The sequence below is a fragment of the Rhinolophus sinicus genome, chromosome 14, assembly GCF_057876585.1.
Source record: "Rhinolophus sinicus isolate RSI-liver-muscle chromosome 14, RSI-T2T, whole genome shotgun sequence".
Taxonomy (NCBI): Eukaryota; Metazoa; Chordata; class Mammalia; order Chiroptera; family Rhinolophidae; genus Rhinolophus; species Rhinolophus sinicus.
This window is the reverse complement of record NC_142514.1, coordinates 103,929,886-103,948,507: the sequence shown is the minus strand read 5'-3', so window position 1 is coordinate 103,948,507 and position 18,622 is coordinate 103,929,886. Positions and strand designations below refer to the sequence as shown.

Below are 18,622 nucleotides of genomic sequence, written 5' to 3'. Positions count from 1 at the left end.
GTATTCCTATGATGTGCATGTTGTTGTGCTTGATTTTATCTCACAGGTCTCTTGAACCATTTCCATTGTTTTTTATTATTTTTTCTTTTTGTTGTTCCGTTTTGGTGATCTCTGCTAACCTAGCTTCTAAATCGCTGATTCGATCCTCTGCTTCATCTAACCTGCTGGTAATTCCTTCAAGTGTGTTTTTTATTTCAGCTATTGTATTCTTTAGTTGTAACTTGTTGTTCATTATGATTTCTTTATCATTCTTTATGTCGTCACTAAGCTCCTTAAATATTCTTATCATCAGTGTTCTAAACTGTCTCTGATAGGTTGGTTACCTCTATTTCATTTTGTTCCAATTCTGGAGGTTTCTTCTGTTCTTTTATTTGGGACGTGTTTCTTCATTTCCCCATTCTGGCTGACTCTCTGTGTTTGCTTTGATGTGTTAGGTAGATTCCCCTAGGGTTCTCAGTCTTTGCTAGGTGGTTTTATGTAGTGTGTGTCCTTTATATTTGACTTGAAGTTCTTCCTTATTCTCCCATGCGTGTGCTACAGAGGTGACTCTTGTGTTGTGTGTAGTCTCCTGTTAAAGTTAGGCTTTAATTGCTTTTGGCTTGTCAGTAGGTGGGATTGACTCCTAGGCTGACTAGTTGTGAGAATTGGCTCTGCCCACAGTGGATGAGCCGCTGTGTGAAGGTTGACCCCTCAGATGACGCTTGACCCCTGTGGGCTCTTGAGCCTGTAGAGAATTCCCTCTGGGTGTGTCACTTATAGATCAAACCTGGTAATACTCTGGTTTGGTCTGGAGTTGGCCTCTGGGTGTGTTGAATATTGTGCCTCTTCTAGGTCAAATATTTTACTGAAATATATTTTGATTTTCAGGACACGAAAAACACATGGTTTCTGGGAACCAGAAAAGCGGGCTTGGTGAGGAAGAGAGGGTGTGAGGCTTTGAGGACTGGGAAGGACTACCTTTCATACCCAATTGACCAGCTTGGTAGGTTGATATATTCCCTTTTTTTTGTTCAATTAAATTAAGAGAAAGTTTATTAAGCAACTATTGCCCTAGATTTTTTTTTATCGGTGACACACATGTGGTCATGTAAAAGAAAAGAAAGTTTAATAAAAATGTTCTTAAAACAAGAAAATGTTTACCACATATGTTCAATAGCTTCTAATTTATTTTTTATTATTTGTGTGTGAGCCATCTCATTCATACAATAAAGTATATGGAATATATATACAGTCCCCTAAGGTTTTGACCTGATTCTGAGAGGCAACACCCAGAATGGGAGGGGTTGTATGAGGAGAAGGAAGCCCAGACGTACTGTTGAAGGTGGGGCCTTGGTGTCTTGCCCCCTGTCCAGCCTTCCCAGGTCAAGGCAGGTGCTACCCAGGAGGCTGAAGGGAAGCTGCTCCTTCAGTTTATTTCTGGGCAAGTATTGCTTTCTGGCCTCTTCATTTGCATCCGTAATTGACAGCTTCTTAGCAGCTCATTAGGAAAGTAGGGCTCTTTGTAACCAACAAAAGAGGGGACTGAATCCCTGGGGTGGGATTTGAGAAACTATTTAAGAATCTCAGAAAGACAGCAAACAGTTTCCGAGGACCAAGGGCATGAAGGAGCTTAGCAGCAATTACTGGTGGTGAACCACAGCTTTTCAGCACGCTGCAGTGACCCTAGAATCTGCCGCAGAGGCAGGAAAAGCAGGAACAGTGGACTGGAGAGCACCTGACTTGGTGACCTCCCTTCCTGCCTCATCTGGGCCCAGGATGAGCAATCAGATCCTTACAGGATCAGCAAACAGTATGTGAACCCCATGCTACGGAGGCATTAATGGGAGGAGAAAACCATGCATTCTATAACCATTTATTAGGCGCCAACTGTTTGTTAGCCATATACCAGATTGTTTTAATCCTCACAATAGAATTATAACACAATAATTCACTGGATTTATTTTATAAAAAAAGAAAACCATAGCGCAAAAAAAAAAATTTACTAACACATTTAAAGTTACACAGGCTTTGAAACAAGATGAGTCCAGTAACTGTTTTGCCATAGCAGAGCAATGTGTTCAAGGATAATGTGCAAGTGTGAAAGGAGCTGCATGGACAGCACATCCTACAGCTATTCAAGGGAGGTAGAGGCCACTCTGAACTAGGAAAGCCAGAGTAGACTGCTTGGAGGGGGTGGCCCTTGAGCTAGGTAGGTCTCAAAGGATGAGATGGATTTGGAAGGACAGAAAGAGAGAGAAGGGCCATGGAGTAAGAGAGGAAGGGAGGGCCAAGCAGTGGTTCCATAACAAAAGGCCTCTGTTATTCTGAGAATAAGTAAAGTCTGGCTTACCTGAAGCAGAGGATGTGGGTGGGTAAGAGGAGAGAGGAGGCTCCAAAGGCAACTGGGAGCAGAGTCTGGACGGCAACAATGCCAGATTAAGGCATTCTTGCTCCCGTGGCCTTTGGGAGTTGGGAACCATAAAAGATACTTGAGAGAAAATATGGTGCTTCAGAAAGGTGATTCCCAGCAAAGACGGAGATCTCATCCCCTCAGGTCCCAGGCAGCACGACCAGAGTTGGGGCTAGGCTTGGGGTCTCTCCTGGGCTATTTCAACCAATTCACTCTCCTCTTGGACTCCTGCAGCCTTAGGCCTCCTTGCCTAGGGGTGCTCCCTCCACCTGCCACACAACCTTTCCTCTCAGACATGCAGTGCCCAGCATGGCGCCCAGACATACCCACCCCATGCCAGGTCCGGGCTTTGCATATCATGTTCTCTCTCACAATGTGCTTCTATGCCCACCCCAAACTGGATCATGTCACTAACTCCTCTCCCCATAAACATGGCCCTCTGCCTCCCAGTTCTAGGTCCCCCACCTCACCTTTAACCCTGGGTGTCACCACTCCTGTTCCCCTACCAGAATTTGTATGTGATTCTACTCACATTTCCCAACATACTTATTGGTTTAAATGATTCCATCATTTTTCCGGTGTATCTTCTCTCACCAAATGATTATCAGCCTGGCCTGAGCAAGGACCGATTCCTCTCTCTTCCCTGCCATGCCTTTCATGAGAAGCCCTGTCCATGGGCATTTTTCCTTCCTCAGAATCCTCCTTTTCACACCAAAGCGAGCTAGCACTGTATTTGTTCACTATTCATTCCTTTACTCATTTGATCAGTGGGGGCAGTAATAATTCCAGTGGACCCAGAACTGCATCTCACCATCTAGAACAAGCCGTTGGCCTACTCCAGACTGCAGGTATGTCTTGTGTAGGATGGAGGCAGTAAGGACCAATCTGGCAAGGAATTTCACAGACAATAAGTAAGGCAATGTTTGCAAATACACCTAGCACAGTCCCCGATGTTTAGAGACAATAGAGAAGTATCCAGTTACTCTGAATCAGTGAATTCCTGACGAGCATTCATTGAGAATCCACAAGGCAGACCGACTCAGAAGCCCTTGTAATTACCACATCCACTCTTCCTTCGGTTCCCTTTGCCACCTTATACACTCCCCTACCTGCTGGACCCAGCACACTGGAAGCTCAGAGCAAGCTTTCGTTAACATCTGCCCGTTCATTAAGTGAGTTTTTATCCTCAGCTCCAGGGTACGTAGTGCATGTTAGCATCACTAGTGCAAGGTAGGCGCTGCAAATCCTGACCCAGTTCTTCTCGGTGGCCATTCTCACCTCCGGACCAGCCTGTAATCACAGGACAGGGAGTGGTTGTGTGCAGGCAGTGACAGGTCATCTTGGCTAAATCCTTGCTGGCATTGTCAGCTTCAGTGGCCTGGAGCCGGCAGGAAATCCCTGGCCCTTCAGTGGGGTGGTAGTGTTGGCACTCAGGCTCCCAACAAACATCTCACTGTCAGATGGTCCCATGTTCAGCCCCAAGCTCCTTCTCCTCAGGTCTGCACAAGTCCAACTGAGCAGGACTTTCTTCCTCCTCCAAGAAGCTGATTTTGCCCAAGGCCATTTTGGGGTATTGCCATGTAATTTGTTCTAGGGTCCTAACCCAAAAATCTGAAATTAATCCTGGTGGTATTGAGGTGGGGGAAGTGGAAAGTAGGAACAGCACAAAAGTGAGATACACAACACCTGGGCTCCATGCCCTGTTTTGCTGATAACTAGCTGAGCAACTGTGGACAAGTTCCCTCCCTCTTCTTCTTGGCAAGGTGGGACATTGTACCGACTGCTGTCTTCCACATTCAAAGGTGAGCAACGTAGGAGTTCTAGGATCAACAAGGCTTTTCTCAACCAACTTCTAGTCAAATAGTCTTTCCCCATATGTAACCTTAATGCTTTCTCTTCTAAATAAACTCACTCTTTTTCTGTTAATCTCTAAGTTAGAAGCAACTTGTTACTGTATTGGCTCTTATTCCAGTGTTCTTAACAAGAGAGGGGGTGGAGAGTTCATGCTGGGCTAGAAAGAGAAAGAGAAGGGAGATAAACATGACTGCTTTCTATCATCTTTCAGGACTCCAGTGAAATGTCGCCTCCCCAGAAAGACCCTTCCTTCCCTCCCAATGCAAATTGTGCCCCCCCCACACCATCACCCACACCCATTATTCTGTATCACTGCATCATTCACACTCTTTTTATTCATCTGTAGACGTTACCACTATCTGTAATTCATTAGTTGTTTGTTTACTTATTATTTGGCTCCATATTCACTTCTTACTGATGCTGTAACAAATTACTACAAATTTAGTGGCTTAAAACAACACAAATATATTAACATAGAGTCCTGGATGTCAGAAGTCCAAAACCAGTTTCAGTAGGTTAATATCAAGGTGTTGGCAGGCCTTTGTTCCATCTGGAAACTCTAGGGAAGAATCCATTCCTTGCCTTTCTACCTTCTAAAGACCACCTGTGAATATTACCTGGCTCATGGCCCCTTACTCCATCTTTAAGCCAACAGCACGGCATCCTCAAGTCTCTCTCTTACTACAACCCTCGCTTCTGTTGTTTCATCTCCTTCTCTAATGCTGACCCTCTTGCCTCACTCTTATAAGGACGCTTGGTCTATCTAAACAATCCAGAATAATGTCCCCATCTCAAAATCCTGAACGTAATCACATCTGCAAAGTCTCTTTTGCCATGCAAGGTAGCATGTTCACAGGTTCAGGAATTAGCACATGGGTATCTTTGAAAGCCATTATTCAAATTAGCATAGAATATAAACTGCAAGAGGTTATAAACATTGCCTGTCTTGTTTATTACAGAATTCTCAGTACATAGAAAGAACTAGGAACTCTACACTATAAATGAAAAGAAGAATGAAAAAGGAAGAGAAGGTAGAGAGGATAAGAATGGCTCTTGCCCCGTCAAATCAGGTGGAGAGTAGTGGTTCAGTTTTCTTTTCTTTCTTTATACAAACATAAATCCAATATGCCATTTAAAAAATGCAATCTTGAAAGTGGAGTATGACAGAGGGAGAAGATTCTGGGAGGGAGGGAGCCACTCTACAGCACTGGGAAATAAATGCTAGACATCCTTGGAAGATCAGCCCAAACCAATTCACTTGCTGTTATCTGATAAGATGTGCCAATGTCCAGATCTGCTCCTCCTGACACCCCATCACTGGTGGTATCTCAAAGAACAAAGAGTAACCTCCTCTTCCAGGCAAGATGAAGTAATGAGGAATTGATACAAAAATATCCAACAAAGAAAAATTCATAACATTTTGCCTCTAATAAAAAGTTACCAGGCATGTAAAGAAACAAGAAAATACAACCCATAATGAGGAGCAAAATCAATCAATCAAAATTAACTCAGAACTGGCAAACATGTTAGAATTAGTACACAAGGATATTAAAAGTTATTATTATGACTCTGTTTCATATGTTAAAAAACTAAATAGAGATGTGGAAGATATAAAAAAGATCCCAACTGAACTTCTAGAGATGAAAACTCCCATATGAAAAATGAAAAATACATGAGATATGATTAATGAAAGATTAAAAATTGCAGAAGAAAAAATTACTGAACCTGAAGAAATGGCAATATAAACAAACCAAAATAAAGCACAGAGAGAAAAGAGCATTTTTTAAATGCTAAGCTCTGGGATAACCCAAATATATGTACTTGGAGTATCCAAGGGAGGAGAGGTGGAAAAATTATTGAATAACGGCCAAAAATTTTCCAAATTTGACGAGAACTACAAATTAACACATCCAGAAGCTCAATGAAACCCAAGCACAAGAAACATGAATAAAACTATAGTAGCAAGCCACATCATAAACTGCTTTAAATCAGTAAGAGGAAAGCATTACCAGCAGCTAGGAAAAAAGATATGTTATATACAAAGGAACAAGAATGACAGTAGATTTCTCATTGAAAACTAGGTAAGTGAGAAGACTGTGGAGCAACAGCATTATAGTACTAAAAGAAGAAAATAATCGACTTCAAATTCTATACCTAGAAAAAATATCTTTCAAAAAATAAAGGCAATATAAAGACTTTTTAGATATAAAAAAGCTGAAGTAATTCATCACTAGCAGACCCATACTTCAAGAATAGCTTTTGCTTTTAGGCAGAAGAAAAATGATAGCAGATGGAAATATGGATCTTTACAATGAAATGCAGAGCACCAGAATAACTATAAGAGTAAATATATAATTTTTTTCCTGATTGTTTAAATATCTTTAAAAAATAATTGACTATGCAAAAATAATATTAGATTGGTGCAAAAGTAATTGTGGTTTTTGCAATTACTTTTAACATTTTAAACTGCAATTACTTTTGCACCAATCTAACAGCAATGTAGTATGAAAATTATAACAGAGGTAAAATATCTGACAATAATAGCACAAAAAGTGGGAGTGGAGAAATGGAAGTATACTGTTGGTAGGTTCTTCTATTTTAAATAGTATAATATCAGTAGTAAGAAAACTCATGAGGAAACAATATTGTAAACCCTAAAGTAACCAATAAAAAAAATTACAGCTAATAATACAAGGTAGATAAAATGGAGATTAGAAATATATTCAATATATACAAAAGAAGGCAGAAAAAAAGAAAATACAAATGGGACAAATAGAAAACAAAGAGCAATGTGATATATTTAAATCTAACCAATATCAGTAATCACTTTAAATTTAAATTGACTTTAAATATCTCTTTTATCAAACTGGATAAAAAGTATAAGATCCAACTATATATGCCCAATAAGGAAAGCACATCAAATATAAAGACACAGATAGGTTTAAAAATAAAAGGATGGAAAAAGATACAAAACATGCTAACACTAATCAAAAGAAAGCAAGAAACAAATTTCTACTCCTGTGAAGACGGAATGGATGCATTTTGCCCTATTCTTCCTAAGTATAACTAAATATACTGGACACTGTATATAAAACATAACACTATTCTGAAAGGTAGCGAGAAGAAGGCAGATCAGTTAGGGAACTCAGGACTCCAGGAGAAATATGGTGGTACATTCCCTAGGGTCTTTTTTTGAGTCATGCTCCCACAAGAATATATGAAGAAGCAAGAAACTTAGAAATGCTAATGGACACAGACAAGAAAAAAAATAATAAAAGCAAAGCCTGTTCTTTCTAGCAAAAGACCAAGAAAGGAGCATCTTAGCAGGACAGAAAACTTTTAGACAATAACCTCTCTACTCCAGTTAAACACCAAATCTGTGGCCATGCTACTAAAGGCTGAGTGGGGAGCCTAGATTCCACCCTCATGAAGCTATAACAAAGCTCCACAATATCCCCACCAGCGTGGTATCAGAGAAGACCAAATAGAAATCAGGGTCAGAAGAACTAATCCCAAAGAGTTGCTAAAGGAAATTCACTCAACAGAAAATAGAGAATTATTATTATTATTATTTAAAAAAAAAAAAGGAAACTTGGAACATTGGGAAGGAAGAAAGAGCATGGTAAGCAAAAATGTGAGTACATTCAATAGGTTTTCCTTCTCTTGAATATTCTAAATTATATATGACAATTGAAGCAAAAATTATAATTTTGTCTGATGTGGTTCTAAATATATGCATAGAAACTATTTGAAACAATTATTTTAAAAATGGAGGAAAGTAAAGGAATGTAAAGAAAAGTAGGGATTCTATACTAAATTCAAAACTGGTAAAATTATGACCTTAATAGTCTGTAATAAGTTCTGTGTATATAATATAATATTTAGAACAACCACTAAGAAAAGCTATACAAAGAGATACATTTAAAAACACTATTAATAAATCAAAATAGAATTCTAAAAACATGTTCAAGTAACCCAAATGAAAGCAGAAAATAAAAAACAAACAGAGAAACCAAAAAAGAGACAGACAAAAACAAAAAATAAAAGACTTAAGCCATGATATATCAACAATCACATTAATTTAAGTGATATAAACATATCAATTTAAGAGTGGATAAGAAAAGTGACTCAACTATATTTTGTTTATAAGAAGCTCATATTAAATATACAATGTAGGCAAGTTGAAACTAAAAAGATAAAAAATTATATATAATGCAAACTTTAATCTATGGAAAACAGGAATAGCTATATTAATATCAGATAAAGTAGACTTCAAAGCAAAGAAAATTACCAGAGATAGAGAGGGACATTATATAATGATAGAAGAGTCAATCTACTAAAAAGACAAAGCAATTCTAAAAGGGTATGACCCAAACACCAAAGCTGAAAAATACATGAAGCCAAACTGGAAGTGCTGAAAGAAGAAATAGAAAAAACACAATTATAGCTGAGGACTTCAACAATCTACTCTCAGCAATTGATAGAACTAATAAATAAGAAACCAGCAAGTATATAGAAGAACTCAACAACACCATCAAACAAAAGGATGTAATTGACATTTACAGAACATTCTACTCAACAACAGTAGAATACACATTCTCTTTGAGTGTCCATTGAACCTTTACCAAATAGGAGACATCCTGGGACATAAGACAAACTGCAACAAATTTAAAATAACTGAAATCATACAAGTTTGTCCTCTGCCCACAATGGAATCAAACTAAAGGTCAATAACAGAAATGTAACAAAAATTTCCACACACTTGGAAAACAATCAGCACATTTCTAAATAATCCATTGATTAAAGAAAAAGTCTCAAGGAAAATCTTAAAAAGTATAGTGAATTGAGTGAAAATAAAAACAAAACATCAAAAATTTTGGGACACTGCTTAAGCAGTGGTGATAGGGAAATTTATAGCACTAAATACATATGAAGGTCAGACAATTAAGTTTGCAAACTTTCCACTGTGTAAGCACATAGTGGAAAGTCCACAAATTTAATTCTCAGTCCTTTTCAAAGTTGAAAATTAATAATCTAAGTTTCCATCTCAGGAATCTATAGATACGTCATCAAAATTGCAGCATGAGTTAAGCCTCTGGAAATCTCCCCTGGAGTTTACAACAAATTGAAAAACTATAACTCCACAAGGACTCCCTGCACAGCACACAGGCAAGACGAAGAGTCTCAATACTTAATTCACCTAAGGTGGGCAAATTGCATGAGCAGGGGAGGACGGAAAGGAGAAGTGCGGGGATGGAGCCGCGTGAGCCCAGGACGCAGCCGTAGCTCAGTGCTCCGAGCTTGCTGCATCCTGGAACTACCGCAGCTGCGGCAGAGGGAAGAACTCGGATTGCTAGGGCTCCTTTTTTGGCCCACAGGGCTGAGACGACAGCATATAACATGGCTGAACTCAACACACATGACAGAGGCCAAGGAGCAAAGACTGAGGGAAGAAGGCTGAAAACAGTGGTTTAGCGCCCCCTCCCCATTGTGTGAGAAGCTGGAATAGTGCAGAGAAAACATAACACTACAGTTTGAGAGAGAATAAAAGGCTGCAGTCAGAGAGAAAATAAAGCATTCTACCAACAAGTACTGGGAAACAAAAACAAAACAAGACCTCTTCCTATCAACCTGTTGCAGAATCTACTCCTGTAGATGTCTAGGAAGAGAAATAATAAATCAGTAATTGCCATGAATAATGAAGGCAACAAGACAGCTCAGAAAGAAAGTGAAAAGTCTACAGAAAAGGAACTTAAAGATATGGAAATATGTGACTTAAATAACAGAGAATTCAAGACTGCAGTTCTGAAAAAACTCAACGAGATGCAAGAAAACACAGAAAGGCAGTTTAATGAATTCAGAAACACAATCAAAGAACAACATGAGCATTTTACCAAAGAGATTGAAATTTTTAAAAAGAACCAAATAGAATTTCTAAGATTAAGAACTCAATAGAAGATATTAAGAATGAAATAGCCAGCATAGGTAATAGAGTTGACCAGCTGGAGGAAAGAATCAATGACATCGAAGATAGAAACCTGGAAATGATATGGATGGAAGAAGAAAGAGACTTGAGACTTAAATGAAAGAACTCTACAAGAACTTTCTGACTCTATCAGAAAGAGCAAAATAGAATAATGGGCATACCAGAAGGAGAAGAGAGAACAGAACAGAGTATATTCAAACAAGTAGTCGATGAAAACTTCCCAAACTTGTGGAAAGAACTGGATCCTCGAATCCAAGAAGCAAATAGGACACCTAATTACCTCAACCCCAACAGGCCTTCTCCAAGGCACATTGTATTGAAGCTGTCAAAAATCAACAACAGAGAAAGAATCTTCAAGGCAGCCAGGGAAAAGAAGACGGTAACTTACAAAGGGAAACCCATTAGATTATCAGATTTCTCAGCAGAAACTCTACAAGCCAGGAGGGAGTGGAACCAAATATTCAAACTATTGAAAGAGAGAAATTATAAGCCAAGAATAATATGCCCAGCAAAGATATCCTTTAGATATGAAAGAGGAATAAACATTTCCAGACATATAGAAGCTGACGGAATTTTCTAATACATGACCTGCACTACAAGAAATACTAAAGGAGGCTATTCGACCACCATCAACAGGGACAATTTGTGGCAACCAAAACATAAAAAGGGGAAGAGTAAAGACCCAAACGGGAATGGAGAAAGTAAGCATGCTGAAGAAAATGGAATACTCTAAATATCAAACTTTCTTTTACATAACCTTAAGGGTAACCACTCAAAAAAAATCCGGAACTGAAATACATACTGTAATAAAAGAAGAAACAGAGGGAAACATCATAGAATACCACCACACAGAAATAATAGACAACAACAAAAAGGCAAAGAAACAATGGAGACACAGCCTTACCAGAAAACTAAAGCTAGAATGACAGGAAATGCTCACATATCAATAATCACCCTAAATGTAAATGGACTGAATCACCAATAAAAAGGCACAGAGTAGCAGATTGGATCAAAAAACTAAACCCAACATATGCTGTCTCCAAGAGACACATCTCAGCTACAAGGACACGCATAGATTGAAAGTGAAAGGGTAGAAGTTGACACTCTAAGCAAATGGTATCCAGAGAAAATCAGGTGTAGCCATAATGATATCAGATGAAACAGACTTCAGGGTGAAAAAGGTAACAAGAGACAAAGATGGACATTTCATAATGGTAAAGGGGACTATACGACAAGAAGATATAACAGTCATCAATATTTATGCCCCAGGTCAGGGAGCACCGAAATATACCCAGCAACTACTAACAGAACTAAAGGGAGAAATTGACCAAAACACAATTATACTAGGGGACTTAAATACATCATTGACAGCTATGGATAGATCATCCGAATAGAAAATGAACGACAAAATAGCAGCCCTAAATGACACATTAGATGAAATGGACATAATTGACATATATAGAGTACTTCGTCCTAAAACATCAGACTATACATTTTTTTCTAGTGTACATGGAACATTCTCAAGGATAGACCATATGTTGGAACATAAAATCAGCCTCAGCAAATTTAAGAAGATTGAAATCATACCAAGCATATTCTCTGATCACAAGGCTTTGAAATCGGATATTAACTGCAAAAAGAAAGCAGGAAAAAACACAAATACATGGAAATTAAAAAACATACTTTTAAAGAATGACCAGGTCAAAGAAGAAATTAGAGGAGAGATAAAAAGATACATAGTAACAAATGACAATGAAAATACATCCTACCAAAATTTTTGGGATGCAGCAAAAGCAGTTTTAAGAGGGAAATTTATATAATTACAGGCCTATCTCAAGAAACAAGAAAACTCCCAAATAAATAACCTCATGTTACACCTTAAAGAACTAGAAAAAGAAGAACAAATGAAACCCAAGGTCAGCAGAAGAAAGGAAGTAACAAAAATTAGAGCAGAACGAAATGAAATAGAGAACAAAAAGACAATAGAAAAAAATTAATGTGACAAAGAGCTGGTTCTTTGAAAAGATTAACAAAATTGACAAACCCTTCGCTAGACTCACTAAGATAAAAAGAGAGAAGACACTAACAAAATCAGAATGAAAAAGGGGAAGTTATCACAGACACCACAGAAATACAAAGGATCATCCAATAATACTATGAAGGACTATATGCTACCAAATTCAATAACCTAGAAGAAATGGACAAGTTCTTAGAAACATATAGCCTTCCGAGGCTGAACCATGAAGAACTGGATAAATCTAAACAGACCGATCACCAGTAACGAAATTGAGTCAGTCATCCAAAACCTTCCCGAAAGCAAAAGTCCGGGACCAGATGGCTTCACTAGTGAATTCTACCAAACCTTCACAAAGGATCTAATACAAATCCTGCTCAAACTCTTCCAAAAAATTGAAGAAGAGACAGTACGCCCTAACTCATTTTATGAGGCCAACATTACCCTGATACCAAAACCTGGTAAGGACAACACAAAAAAAGAAAACTACAGACCAATATCTCTGATGAATACAGATGCAAAAATCCTACGTAAAATTCTAGCAAATCGAATACAACAATGCATTAAAAAGATTATTCATCACGACCAAGTGGGGTTCATCCCCAGGGCACAAGGATGGTTCAACATACGCAAATCCATCAATGTGATACATCACATAAACAAAATAAAGGACAAAAATCATATGATTATATCAATTGATGCAGAAAAAGCATTTGACAAGATACAACATCCATTTATGATTAAAACACTTAATAAAATAGGTATAGAAGACAAATACCTTAACATAATAAAGGCCATATATGACAAGCCCTCAGCTAATCTCATAATTAACGATGAAAAAATGAAGCCCTTTGCTCTACATTCAGGAACATGACAGGGCTGTCCCCTATCACCTCTGCTTTTCAACATAGTGTTGGAAACATAGAGTTGGAGCAATCAGGCAAGAGAAAGAAATAAAAGGCATCCAAATTGGGAATGAAGAAGTTAAATTATCACTCTTTGCAGATGACATGATGCTATATATAGAAAACCCTAAAGACTCCACCAAAAAGCTATTAGAAGCAATCAATGAATACAGTCAAGTTGCTGGCTGCAAAATCAACGTACAAAAGTCCATTGCATTCTTATATACTAACAATGAAATCTCAGAAAAAGAAATAAAAAAAAAATTCATTTTGCAATTGCAGCAAAAAGAATAAAATACCTAGGAATAAACTTAACCAAGGATGTGAAGGACCTATATGCTGAAAACTACAAGACATTTTTAAAAGAAATTGAAAAAGACACAAAGAAATGGGAAGACATTCCATGCTCATGGATTGAAAGAATCAACATAGTTAAAATGGTCATATTACCCAAAGCAATATACAGATTTAATGAAATCCCCATCAAAATCCCAATGGCAGTTTTTAAAGAAATAGAACAAAAAATCATCAGATTTGTTTGGAAGCACAAAAGACCCCAAATAGCCAAAGCAATCTTGAGAAAAAAGAACAATGCTGGAGGTATCACACTCCCTGACTTTAGCTTGTACTACAGGGCTACAATAATCAAAACAGCATGGTATTGGCAGAAAAATAGACACATAGACAAATGGAATAGAATTGAGAACCCAGAAATAAAACCACATAAATATGGACAGATAATTTTTGACAAAGAAGCAAAAAACATGAAATGGAGAAAAGACAGCTTCTTCAATAAATGGTACTGGGAGAATTGGATAGCCACGTGCAAAAGATTGAAACTGGACTGCTACCTGTCACCATGTACCAAAATTAATTCAAAATGGATCAAAGACTTAAGCATAAGACCTGACACAATAAACTGCATAGAAGAACACATAGGTACTAAACTTATGGACCTTGGGTTCAAAGAGCATTTTATGAATTTGACTCCAAAGTCAAGGGAAGTAAAAGCTAAAATAAATGAATGGGACTATATCAAACTTAAAAGCTTCTGCACAGCAAAAGAAACCATTGATAAAATAAAGAGGCAACCAAATGAATGGGAGAAGAATTTTGCAAACAGTGCCTCTGATAAGGGGCTAATATCCAAAATATACAAGGAACTCATGCAACTCAACAACAAAAAAACAAACAACTCAATTGAAAAATGGGCAGAGGACCTAAAGAAGCATTTCTCCAAAGAGGACATACAAATGGCAAATAGACATATGAAAAAATGCTCAACATCACTAATCATCAGAGAAATGCAAATGAAAACCACAATGAGATATCACCTCACCTCTGTTAGAATGGCTATCATCAACAAGACAAATAGTAACAAGTGTTGGAGAGGCTGTGGAGAAAAAGGAACCCTCATACACTGTTGGTGGGAATGCAGACTGGTGCAGCCGCTATGGAAGGCAGTGTGGAGGTTCCTCAAAAAATTACGAATAGAATTACCATATGACCCAGCAATCCCTCTCCTGGGTATCTACCCAAAAAATCTGAAAACATTTAGAAATAAAGACACGTGTGCTCCAATGTTCATTGCAGCTTTGTTTACGGTGGCCAAGACATGGAAACAACCAAAATGTCCTTCGATAGATGAATGGATAAAGAAGTTGTGGTATATGTACACAATGGAATACTATTCGGTGGTAAGAAAAGATGAAATAGGAACATTTGTGACAACATGGATGGATCTTGAGATTGTAATGTTAAGCGAAATAAGTCAGACAGAAAAAGCAGATAACCATATGATTTCACTGATATGTGGTATATAAACCAAAAACAACAAAAGAACACGACAAACAAATGAGAAACAAAATCATAGATACAGACAATAGATTAGTGGTTACCAGAGGGTAAGGGGGGAGGGGAATGGTAAATGAGAGTAAAGGGGATCAAATATATGGTGATGGAAGGAGGACTGACTCTGGGTGGTGAACACAAAATGGGATTTATAGATGATGTAGTACAGAATTGTACACTTGAAACCTATGTAACTTTACTAACAATTGTCACCCCAATAAACTTTAATTTTAAAAAAAAGAAGACTCTAGAAAACGAAGAGAAAATTAAACTCAAAGAAAGAAAAAAGGAAGGAAATAATAAAAATAAGAACAGGCATAAATGAAATTGGAAACAGAATAATAAAACAAAGAGCTGGTTCTTTGAAAAGATTAATATAATTGAGAAACCCCTATCAAGACTGACAAAGAAAAAAAAGAGATGACACAAATTACCATCACAAATGAAACAAGGTATATGATTATAAACCCTACAGACATTAAAAGTATAGTAGGGGATTATCAAGAACAGCTCTACACACATACACTTAACAACATAGATGTAATGGGCCACTTCCACAGCAAACACAAGCTACCTACCATAACTCACCTAATGTAAAATAGATCATTTGAATAGCTCCATAATTATTTTAAAAATTGAATGTGTAATAAAATATTCCCCAGTTTTTTCAATTTTAGGCCGATGGTTTCACTAGATAATTCTACCAAATATGTAAAGAAGAATTAACACAAATTTTATACAACCACTTCCAGAAAATAGAAGAGAAAACATTTTCCATTTCACTTTATGAAGTTAGTATTACTCTTATACCAAAATAAACAATGAGAGTACACAAAAAGAAAACTACAGATCAACATTCCTCAAGAATGTAGATATAAAAATTCTTAACAAAATATTAGCAAATAGAATTCAGCCACAAAATAAAATAAAAAATTATACACTGTGAAGAAGTGGGGTTTATTCTATGGATGTAAGACTAATTCAATTTTAGAATTTCATCAATATAATCCACCATATTAACAGGCTAAAAAAGAAAAAGAAAATCATGTGATCATATCAATCAATTCAGAACCAGTATATAACAAAATTCAATGCCCATTCATGATTTAGAAAAACAAAAACAAAACAAAAAAAACCTCTTGGAGAAATAAGAATAGAGGAAAACTTCCTCAGCTAGATAAAGAGTATATACAAAAATATATACAGCTAACTACTAAATGGTGCATAACTGGACACTTTCCTGTCTAAGATTGGATACAAGGAAAGAATATTCTTTCACTACTCTAATTCAACATAGGGCAACAAAGTTCTAGCTAGTGCAATAAAGTAACAAAAGCAAATGCACACATTTGGAAAGGAAGAAATAAAACTGTCCTTATTTGTAGGTGAAATGATTGCCTATGTGGAACAATCTCAAGGATCTACAAAAAAACTTCTAAAACTAATAAGTGAGTCCAACAGTTTTGTAGGATGTAAGATAAACATACACAAATCTATTATATTTCTATATACTAACAATGAACACATGGAAACCAAAATTAAAAACATAATGGCATTTACAATTATGCTTTGAAAAAAGAAATATTTAGGAATAAATCGAACGAAATATATATAGGGCTTGTGTGTTGAAAACCATACAATTTGATGAAAGTAAACAGCAAGATTTAAATAAATGGAGAGACACTGGTGTTTATGAATTGGAAGACTCAACGAAAATGAGTAAAGATGTTAATTTTCCCCAAATTAATATACAGGTTTAATGTAATTTCTATCAAAATCCCAGCCAAATTTTTGTGTAAATGGATAAGATTAATCTAAAATTTATATGGAAAGACAAAGGAACTAAAGTAGCTAAAACAATTTTGAAAAACACGAATAAAGTAGAAGTAATTAGTCTACTTGATTTCAAGACTTACATAGCTACAGTAATCAAGACTGTGTGGTATTGGCAGAGGAATAGACACAAAGATAAATGGAACAGAACAGAGAATCCAGATATAGACCCACACAAATATGCCGAATTGATTTACGACAAAGGTGCAAAAGCAATTCAATGGTGGCAAAATAGTCTTTTCAACATATGGTACTGTAACAATTGAACACCCATGGGGGAAGGGGGGGAAGAACCTCAACCTAAATCTTATACCTTATATAAAAGTAACTCAAAATAGATCACAAATTTAAATGTAAAACTATAAAACATTTTTTTTTTTAATGTAGGAGAAAATCCTGGGCTAGGCAAAGAGTTCTGAGACTTGACACAAAAACTTTTGCTCTGTAGAAAACCTGATGAAAAGGTAGAAAATATAGGTTACAGAGTAAAAAAAAAAAAAAAAAAAATTGCAAAGCACATATCCAACAAAGAACTATAGCTGGAATATATAAAGAATCCTCAAAACTCAAGAGTAAAAAAAAAAATTAAAAAAAGTAATAATAATCCAATTAGGAATTGGGCAAAAGATAGGGAGAGGTATTTCACCAATGACAATGTATATGTAAATGTAAAATAAGCACATAAAAAGATGCCCAACATTATTAACCTTTAGGGAAATGCAAATTAAAACTACAGTGAAATATCCCTACATATGTATCAAAATGGCTAAATTATTATTATTTTTTAATGACAACACAATTGATAATGAGAGTGTGGAGAAATTGGATCGCTTATACATTTCTAGTGATAATGGCAAACAATATAGACATTCTAAAAAATTATTTGGCAGTTTCTTAAAAATCTAAATGTGTGACTTACCACATAACCCAGTAATTGCATTCTTGGGTACTTACCCCAGAGAAATAAAGATTTACGTTAACAACAACAACAAAAAAACATGTATATGAATGTTTATAGCAACCTTATTCATAATAGCCGAAAGGTGGAAGCATCCTTCAATAGATGAACAGCTAAACAACTGTGGAGCATCCATACCACAGAATACTACTCAGCAATAAAAAGGAACAAATTCACCCCTAAACACAACAAACCTCCATGCATAGCCAAAGAATTATGGGAGTGAAAAAAATCCAATCCCCAAAGTTCCATACTGCATGATTCCATTCATATAACATTTTGAAATGACAAAATTATAGAAATGGAGAACAGGTTAGTGGTGGCCAAAAGTGAAGGAAGAGATAGAGATGGGAGTGAAGTGGGTAGGCTATCAAAGGGCAACATGAAGGATCCTCGTGGCGATAGCACCATTCTGTGTCTTGATTGTGTCAATGTATATCTCTTGGTTGTGATAGTGTACTATAATTTTGCAAGATTATACCATTGGGGGAAAACTGTTAAACTGTGCATGTGCTTTCTCTGTACTATTTCTTACAATTGCATGTGAATCTACAATGATCTCAAAGTAAAAATTATAATTAGGGTGGCCAGTTAGTTCAGTTGGTTAGAGCGCGGTGCTCTTAACAACAAGGTTGCCAGTTTGATCCCCACATGGGCCACTGTGAGCTGCGCCCTCCACAACTAGATTGAAACAACTACTTGATGTGGAGCTGATGGGTCCCGGAAAAACACACAAATAAATAAAAGTTTTAAAAAAATTATAATTAAAAATATTTTGATTTTATTCTATTTATATGAAATATCCAGAACAAATAAATCTATAAAAACGGAA

General features: G+C 36.7%; 1 long non-coding RNA gene across 1 annotated transcript in view; it reads right to left on the bottom strand.

Moving 5' to 3' along the window:
* Positions 1–1,836: 1,836 nt before the first annotated feature.
* The window catches only part of LOC141572424 (uncharacterized), a 69,785-nt gene continuing 52,999 nt past the window's right edge, over positions 1,837–18,622 (bottom strand). Inside the window, exon 4 of the long non-coding RNA XR_016018480.1 lies at positions 1,837–4,400. This is a non-coding gene — a long non-coding RNA (uncharacterized LOC141572424). The remainder of the gene's footprint in view (positions 4,401–18,622) is intronic.